We start from the raw sequence: 10,195 nt of genomic DNA on the forward strand, positions 1-10,195 counted from the left end.
CCGGGACGCGTAAAAAAATCTTGGACAAAAATGGGTCGCGAGTGGAAAAAGTTTATTAAACCCTGATTTAAAACAGCGAGGTCCCTATTAGTGATATTGCGTTAAGTAATGGCATTATTTGAATTTGCACTGCATATTTCCACTGGGCTGGAAGTAAACTATATCTTACATAATTATAACTTCAACTGGTACACGTTTCAATACATGGAAAGGCTCATCAGGCATGTGCCTAAAGGCCTCCGGATTTAGGGGACCTAGAAGTGGTTAGCCCGGCTCTTTCCCCTCGTGGACAGAAAATAGTCCTTTTATGAGGTAGGAGCCCAAAGACAGGAGCATGAAAAGCTGCTGCTTTGGTCGCTACCCTGGAAGCTGAACCTACTTGTTCCAAGGGGGAAGGAGAAAAGGACAGCAGACCACTAAGAGTTTATGGAGCAGAGTGAAGAAGAGGAGGAGGAGGAGGAGGAGGAGAGAGAAGAGCAAAAGTTAGAGCAGAGACTGAACTAGGAGGAAAATGCAGGAGATGTGCGTGCACAAATCACGACGTACACGAATATGGTGCCAGAAGTTTTGCCGAACGCTTCACATACCTCTCACCTCCGGTCTGGACAAGAACACCCCGTTTCCTTTTTCCTCGGCGTTCTACAACAAGAGCCATCTTTACAGGGTTGTCAGTTTGGAACCAGAAGGAATCTCAGAGGTCATATGGGACAATCTCATTTTATATTTGAGAAAACCGAAGCCCATAGACATCCAGTGATTCGTCAAAAGTCACGCAGCAGCCAAACCCAAATTTAAACCTTTGATTCCCCACACCATTGTTCCTTCCAGCGGAATATGCTGCTTGCCTGTCCTCCCCGCTAAGGCACTCACAAAGAAAATGAGGGAGCTGTCCCAGGGTCTCGGGACTGCTATGACCCAGGCGGTCTGAAGCTGTCACTGATTCAGGAAGCGATCTAGCTAAGGGGTCTAGGGGTACACGATGAAACAAATTATAGGATGAGGGCAGCAGACACAATATGCTGAAAAAACACTCCACGTGTCATTTCACCACCATGATAAAGACCAGACCTTTTTCTATCCAAAAAGGGCCATCCATCCAAGGTGACGTACCTCAGGAGGGGCGGCAGGGCCACAAGTGTTTATGCTGGGGATTTACATAGAGCTACTCCCATTGAAATCTTGTCATTATGTTCACCTTTGCAGCACCTTAATTTATCCGATTCTCTTCTCACCCATGCATTCCAATGGCCATCCATCCCTCCTCTACCATAGATGGTCAGAAGAAAGAGAAGGGAAAAACATCGAGGGATACAGGAATCTCTTGGTTGGGTCACAGAGGGGTTGAGGGATCTGAGAGAAAGTGTGTGATATAGTGAAAAGAGCACAAGGTTCACTTTCAAGTCCCAGTTCTGGCATTTAAACTAACTAGGTAGCCCTGAGCAAGTCACTCCTCCAGCCACGGGTTTTCTCATGTGTCAAATCGGACTCATTCTTTTACCATCACCTTCACAGTTATCATAAGGAAGGCACTTTGTCAACTTTAAAACACAAGAGTAATATGAGTTGTCGTTGTTTTAGTTGGACCAAAAGTAAAAAACCAAAATGAACATCATTATTTTGCTGATCCAGAAACCAAATATTCACCCATTCAACAGAGATTTATTGTATGCCTATTATGTGCAAAGCTCTGGGAGATGCAAAAATAAATGACATAACTGCTTCAGAGAGTTTACAATCTGGTCAGAAGGATGAGAATTGTACACTTAAATATCATAGAAATGAAAACATGAAAAGTACAAGAGAGGAGTAAAAGTGTCTGTTTCTTAATGAACTGGGAAACAAATCAAAATTTAAACTATAAAAACAAACAGTCCAGTAGTTGGAAGTTTGTATATTTCTTAAAATGTGTAAATCAAAACAAAACTAGAACATCCAAATACTTTCTAAACCCAACCTGAATCAGAGATTTAATTTGGTTCAAGTCCCTGGATGACCTCCAGGTTAACATTTGGAAAACACCATTTCAAACTCACCTTCTCAGCATCACAGCTGACTGATATTCCAGAAATTCTGAATGTGAACAGAACTGCTCCAATCTCCAGATAGCCATCCTCCATCCAGGACTCCATCTTCCAGGATGGGATCATCAGGAGCCAACTTTCATTCCCTGAGCTCCCAGGCAATCAATCAATAGGTATATATCAATTCATACAAGATGCCCAGCACTGCTCTAACTCTTCAAAATGCCCACTACGGAAGAGTCACATTTCCTGTCCCTAAGGAGTTTACAATCCAAAAGGTCAGTAGCCAAAACTCAGACCACAGAATGGTATAGATGGAAAGAATTTAATCAATCATCCAGTCTTCATTCAGGGTTCTTAACCTGAAGACTGTGAATTTTTTTAAAATGTGTATTTTAATAAAATGGTCATATTTCAGTAGAACTGGTTTCTTTGGAATCCTATGTATTTTATTTCATCCATTTAAAAACCTTATTTTGAGAAAGGGACCACAGGCTTCACCAGATTGCCAAAGGGCTCCATGACCCAAGAAAGGTTAACAATCCCTGATCCAGAAGTGTGCTGGCAGTGCAAGCATTCCCCCCCCCCCAAATAAATACTATAAATCAGGGCTTGATTAATTAATTGTGTTGCTAATTGCCCAGACTCAAGAAAGTGATGGAGATTAAGTTTAAAAGTGTGTCCTGCATACATTTTTTTTCAGAGAGCTGGTTGTTAAACATTAACCAGCACTCCCCTCTCCTGATCTAGAACAATCCTTTCATTTGACATATGTGGAAACTGAAGCCAGGAAAGGTGAATTAACTTACCCCAGGTTACATGGTCAGGAAAAGAGCCAGACTCTAGGTGTAACTAGGAATTCCAGTACCCTGAGAACATTTTAATAGGAGGGAGCAGAAGGCACCCCCTTCTGAGTGCAGAAGAAATAGTAGAAGAAGCCAACTGGCCCTGCAGTGATAGGGAAAAGAATGTCTCAGGAGAGTGGTACCATGGTGACAGGGCTCCTGGGGGTGGTAGCCCCAGGCTGAGTGAAAGAACAAGAAAATTTTTGGTGTGTGGTATAGGACCACCAGAGGATGATGAGATAAGGGGGTGGGAAGCTAGATGACTGCTGTTAGGAGGAAGTTAGTCCCTTGGAAGTCAGTGAGCTTCGTATCCTGAGATAAAGCCCCAGTTGCCTCTTCCTAGTTATAGCTCTGGTTCCAATGGATCATCTTGTAACATAGCAGGTGTCAACTGTGTTTAACTATATTGATGTCTATCATTTTAAGGCTACAAATCAGTTGTTGAAAAGACTTACTTAAACTCATTTTTAAAATTGAATTGAAATGCACTAGGGAAGATTACTATTTAAAAAGAATCACAAGATAGTTTCTTCTGTACAACAAAGAATTCTTTATTAAGCAGAGTCAATGTTATAGAGTGAAAAGATAAGGAGAGTCTAGAGGCCCAGCTCTGATAGTAACATGAGGTGTAACCTTATTACTTCACCTGAGTTTTTATGTATAAAATAAAGGTGTTGAACTATATGATTTTTAAGAGTCCTTCCCAGCTCTAACACTCTACCTTTTATGTTTAGTCCAGAGTTTCATATCTGGGGTTTGCTTAAAGAGGGGCACAAGTGCATGAAGGGTATACGGATGAAAGACCTTTAGATTTAAGTGACCCAGTTGTTGTCGTTTAGTCATGTCTGACTCTTCATGACCCCATTTGGGGTTTTCTTGGTAAAGATACTGGAGTGGGGGGAAAAAAGATACTGGAGTGGGGGGAAAAAAGATACTGGAGTAGGTTGCCATTTCCTTCTCCAGGTCATTTTACAAATGAGGAAACTGAGGCAAACAAGGTTAAGTGATATACCCAGGGTCACACAGCTAGTAAGTGTCCGAGGCTGAATTTGAACTAAGGTCCTCCTGACCAGGGCTGGAACTGTATCCACTGAGCCACCTTGCTGCCTTTAAGGGACCTTAGGGATCATTTTAGAGTTAAGGAAACAGCCCTGTTATACAAAAGTGATTCACTCAAGATCGCAACAGGTAATAGAATCTGACCTCAAACCCACATCTTCTAACTCAGGGAACAGAATGGTTCAGTGGATGAGAAGATGGACTTTGAAATCAGAGGACCTGTGTTCGTTTCCTACCCTTTCACTCTTAGCCATTCACTCTTATAAGGTATCATTTACAAAATGAGGAAGCTGGATTGGATGGCCTCTGAGGTCTCTTCCAGCTTTAGAGTTTTGAACTAATGCTTTTTCCACCCCTACTCCTTAGCACAACTATCCTTCTTTGAAGGAAAAATAGACATTCTTTATTCCTCTCTCCATATCTCTATTCTACTCCCTGTTTGTCTGTCTCTCTTCTCTGTCCCTCTTTGTCTCTGTCTTTCTCCTTTCTCCTCTCTCCTCTCTGTTTCTCTGTCTCTCTGTCTCTGTCTCTGTCTCTGTCTCAGTGTGTTTTCTCTCTCTCCTTGTATCTGTCTCTCTCTGTATTTGCTTTTCTTTCTGTTTCTGTCCATTTATCTATCTGTCTCTCCTTCTTCTCTGTCTGCCTGCCTGTCTGTCTGTCTCTCTCACACCCTTTCCATTCTTTTCATCCCAATTCCCCAGTGGAGGGTCTGAGCAGGGAGGGGGGAAGAAAGAAAGACACAGGGAACAGGAATTTCTATCATAGTCCTTATGTGTCTGAAAATCATCTTGTTCAATTAGTTTCTCAATTAATCAACAAGCATTTATTAAGTATTTGCTCTATGCTGAGCACTATACTAAAGTAGTAGGGATAAAAAGACAAAAGCTCAGCAGTCCCTTCCTTTTAGGAGCTTACACTCTAAAGTCTCTGGCTCTTTTCCACCACTAGCTCGCCATCCAGGGTGCCAGGGTTTGAATGTGGGGGCCTCATTAGAGCAGCTCACCCCCTGACTTGTGTGGCAGCTATCATCCCCTTGCGAGTCACACTCCAGTCCCACAGAAGTGTGCAGGACGAGATCCAGGCACCCAGGGAGAGTGGGAGTTGCTCTGCTCTGGCAGGATCGGGTGAGCCCTGCAGCTCTCCTCAGAAGAGGCAGCTCCAGGCAGAAGCCAGGCCAGGTGGCCCATGTAGAAGGACCAAGAGGCTCCTCTCTCACTTGCAGGGGCTTGCCTGACAAGAGCAGCATCTGTCCTTCCCCTCCCGTCTGACTTTAATCTCGCTGAGGGGAATTAAGAAAGGTGTAAACACAGCTTCTCTAGCTGCAAGCCCTGGCAGAGAGACTATGAATGAAAGAATGAGAGAAAGAGGAAAGAGGGGAAAAGCAGAGCGAGAGAAAAGGGGAAAGAGGAGAGAGGGAGCATTACTAGCAAGAGACAAACACGGCCATGAGCAGGTCAGAGAAAGAGTGAAAAAGCACGTGCATATGTCAGAGAAAAAGAAAAACGAAGCACTCCCCGCACCGAGCATCAATCCCAGCGCCATGCTAAAGAAGAGGGTCCCAGAATTCCAGCATAATGATTATTATTATTATAATGGCTGGCAGGCATGTAGTCTTCTCAGACTTGCAAAGCACTTTACATACATTATCTACAGTATTGGAGATGACAGACCTGGGAAGGGCCACAGACAAATTGATGAATTGAATGGAGAAGGTAGAGAATAATTGTAGCAATGAACTAGGTTCGGATCCAACCAGCAGAATCTGGGCAAGGCACGGGGTGGGATTCACCATAAGCAAGGACACAGAGACAGAAAAGTACAGGTGTATATAGGGCAGATGGTAGAAAGGAGCCCAGTTGGTTGGGGGCATAGAGGACAAAAGGGAATGGTATGAATTAAAATTGGAAAGGCAGGCTGGTGCCAGATTGTGGAAAGCATGTAAGACCAGGCTGAGGAATTTACAATTTACTCAGTATATAAGAAACCAGTGATAGGTTTGCTGTGTCCTCGACTTCTCTCTTTGCCCACAAGCCACCAAGTAATCTCACTGATGCTCTATATATCTGCCGCCCTTTCGTAATTTAACTAACTTTTTTAAAATTATCTTTGGAAAGAATCTGTATTTTATATGATATCCTCAATAGCCCTGGCAAAGCATTCTTCATTTTACAGGTAAGGAAACTGAGGCCCAGAGAGATTAAGTGACTTTCCCAAAGTCAGATGGCTAGGAATTGGAAGGGCCAGGACAAGAACCCAAGTCTTCAGTACAGTGGATTTTGAAAGTGCTCCTAAAGGGCAGCTAGGTGGCGCAGTGGATAGAGCACTGGGCTGGATTCAAGAGGACCTGAGTTCAAATCCAGCCTCAGACACTTGACACTAGTTGTGTGACCCTGGCAAGTCACTTAATCCTCATTGCCCCGCAAAAAAAAAAGAAAAGAAAAGAAAAGAAAGTGCTCCTAAAATTCCAGTTCAGCTGCCTAATTTGTAGTTGACAACTGAGTCTTTCCATACATAGTCTTATGGCTTACCTGTTCTCTTTAATAGGGCTTTCCATTCATTTTTTTTAAGTTTTCTCTTTTCCTTCAACAACTTTTTTCCACTCTGCTATTTAGTTATGCAGGAGATTATCCCCCCAGTTGCCAGGTGTTTCTGACCCTTGGCACGAGCTTTTCCTAAGCTTCCAATAAAGTGTTTTTGAATTGTCTCCAAGTCTCTTATAGGTCATTGATTCTTAAAAACTTTGCCTTTCAATTTCCTTCCAAACTAGTGCTCACATCTTGTCCTGCCCTTCTTTTCTAAAATTGGATAACTGGGTGTTGATGGATTTGGGAGGGGTTCCCTTTTTCACTAAGATGTTGAATCTAATTGTGTCTCATTCACTATTCCTTAGTGACTCACCCCCAGTCACTTATTGAACTAGTTCCTGTTTATCAGTCAGGCTTAAATCCTAAATATTTCCTCTCCACGTGGCTAACTATGCCAGGAAGCAGCCGTTCTTTGTCCTCTCTAACAACCTCACCTCCACCTCTCTTCCTGATGAGGCATTCTGCCAATCTGCGTTGAGGTAATTTTATTACCTGCCCTGATTTTGCTGCTTCCCCAACTTCATTTAACATTTCTCCCTCAGTCTCATCATCCTGATCAGGTGATCTGTAACAGGTTCCTATTTTTACCTTTTTTATTATAGGAGTGTGGAATTTTCACCCACAGAAACTCCATAGTAGTTCTTTTTTCCAACCAAACTTTTGCCTAATTGCAACACAATAACTCCCCTTCCCTCCCACCTGTCTTCAGATAAAGTTTGAAGCTCAGAATCACTGATTCCCCTTGCACCACCAAGATACCAAATGCATCAAGGCCCTCACTGCTACCAAAAGAAGCAATAATAATTCCTACCTGCATGTCACTCTAAACTTTACAAGTCACTTTTTTCTCCCAACACTCCAATTGTTCCACTTGATTATTCTATTCCAAATATGGATGACTAATGCTTCAGTAATCAAGTTTGACATTTTTGTCTCTTCCCATACTCACTTAATGATATTGGGTAGCTTACAATCTAAGACAACCCCAAGCTTTTCATGCTGCATTTTAATATGAGGAAGAAAGTAAGATCCTATGGTATTGCTCCTGTTTAAACTTCTTAAGTAGGGGATGCCCATCAATTGGATTTCAATGGGATACTATTGTGCTATAAAAAATGATGAGGAGAATGCTTTCAAAAAAACTTGGAAAGACTTACATGAACTGATGCAAAGTGAAGTGAGCAGAACCAAGAGAACATTGTATACAATAATAGCCATACTGTATGATCAACTATGAATTACTTAGCTCTTCTCAGCAATACAATGATACAAGACAATTCCAAAGGACTCACGATGAAGCATGCTATCTACCTGCAGAGAAAGAACTGATGGAGTATAAATGCAAATCAAAGCATACTGTTTTTCACTTTCTTTTTTTAAAAAATAATAAATAGATACTCATACTTAAAAAAATAAACCCCTCAGGTGTTCACTGGGTGACCACAAACACATAAATTCAGCAACTCACCCCTCTTGGATGCACTGAACCATGGCATCACTTGGCAAGGGGAGAAAAGCTTATATCTTTTAATCCTTAAAATACATCACTTACAGAGCCAGCAAAATCTTCCTAAATCTCTCCAGTTAGTAGTACTCTCTCCCTCTCCAAGTTACCTTGGATTCACTTGCTGGTATACATATTTTATATCCTCCCACTTCCCCCCCCCCAAAAAAAAAGAATGGAAGTAATTTGAGGGAAGGAATGGTTTCATTTTCTATTTGTAGCCATAGCACCTAGCATAGCATCTTGTGCATATCAAGGACTTAAATGTGTGTTGAACTGAATTTAGAAAACCCACCTTGGAACCAAATCAAGCCACTTGATCAAATTCAACTTAAATATTTGTTTTATTATTTTTAAATCTTTTATTTTTCCATTTGCATGTGAAAAAAATTAACATTCTTTTTTTTTATTTCGAGTTCCAAATTCTCTACTACACTTCCCCCCCCCATTGAGAAGGCAAGCAATTTGATATAGGTTATACATGTGCAATCATGCAAAACATATTTCCATATTTGTCGTTCAACTTAAATATTTGTTGAAAAAAATTGAAACTCAACGCTGTGAAATTACAATGACCTGCTTGCTACCTGACTCCTGACAGGGAGGTGATGGCTTCAGAGTGCAGAATGAGACTTAAGTTTTCTGGATATGATCAATGCAGAGATTTGTTTTGCCTATGTTTATTACTTTAAAGGGTTTTTTATTTCTTTTCTGGCAGTGGGGGAAATGAGGCCGGAGAGAGAGAAAACAGATTTTTGTTCATTAAAAAAAAATGTTTTTAAATTATAATGACCAAGGTTGCCTGTTAGTCAATAAACATTTGTTAAGTACCTGCTGTGCGCTGGGCACTATGCTCCACCCTGGGGATACAAAAAGAGGCAAAAGACAGTACTTGCCTTCAAGGAGCTCACAATCTAATGGGGGAGACAATAAACAAACAAATAAGTACAAATGGACTATACACAGCATAATTAGAACATAATTAAGAGAGAGAAGGCCCTAGAATTAAGAATCTTCATGTAGAAAATTGGGTTTTTGGTGGAACTTAAAGGAAAACAGGGAAGCCAGTAGACAGAAATGAGAAAGAGCATTCTAAGCATGGGGACAGCCAGAGAAAATGCTGAGAGATGAGTGCCTTATTTAAGGAATCACAAGGAGGCCGGTGTCACTAGATTGAAGAATTCCTGTTGTGGGATGGGGAAAAGTAAGGTATAAGACTGCAGAGGTAGAAGGGAGCTTGGTTATAAAGGGCTTTGGACACCAAACAGAAGAGTTTGTCAAGTGTGGTTGGGGGGGGGTGTGTGACACAGATAGATCTGTGCTTTAGGGAAATCACTTTGATGACTAAAAGGCATATATGGCTTGTACTGGGAAGATACTTGAAGCAGGCGGATCTACCAACAGTCTACTGTAATAGTACCTGTGAGGTGATGAGGGCTTGCACCAGAGTGTGGCAATGTCAGAGGAGAGAACGGGGCATATTCAAAATTTGTTACAAAAGTGAAATCGATAGGCTTTAGCCACAGATTGGATATAGGGGTGAGAGAGTCCAGAATCATATCTAGGTTATGAATCTGACAGACTGGGAGTATGCTGTTGCCCTCTACAATAATAGAGAAGGTAAGAGGTAGGGAGGGTGAAAGGAGAGAGATCATGAGTTTGGTTTGAGGCTTGTAGAGTCTAAATGTCTCCTGGATATCCAGTTTCATACATCTGAAAGACAGTTGGAGATGTGAGGTTGAATGTCAATAGAGGGGTTAGAGCAGAATAGATAAGATTTGAGAATAGTATAGAGACGGTAATTAAATCCATGAGAGCTAATGAGATCACCACGTGAGGAAAAGAAAAGAAGGTTTAGGATGTAGGACACTGGATGATCCTTATCCAGAAAATGAGACTGAGAAGGAGTGGTCAGATAGGTAGGAGGAAAACAAGAAGCGAATAATGTCCCAGAAAACCTATAGAGAAAAGAGTATTATGAAGGAGAGGGTGACAAACATTGTCAGAGTCTTCAGAGAGATTGAGGAGAATGAGGATTGAGACAAGACCATTGAATATGGCAATTAAGGGATCACCAATAACTTCAGAAAGAGCAGTTTGGGTGGAAATAGGAGGTTGGAAGCTGGATTGTAATGGGTTAAGAAGAAAGCGAGAGGAGAGAAAAGTGGAGGCACCTATCAT

This window comes from Dromiciops gliroides, chromosome 2 (genome assembly GCF_019393635.1).
Source record: "Dromiciops gliroides isolate mDroGli1 chromosome 2, mDroGli1.pri, whole genome shotgun sequence".
Taxonomy (NCBI): domain Eukaryota; kingdom Metazoa; phylum Chordata; class Mammalia; order Microbiotheria; family Microbiotheriidae; genus Dromiciops; species Dromiciops gliroides.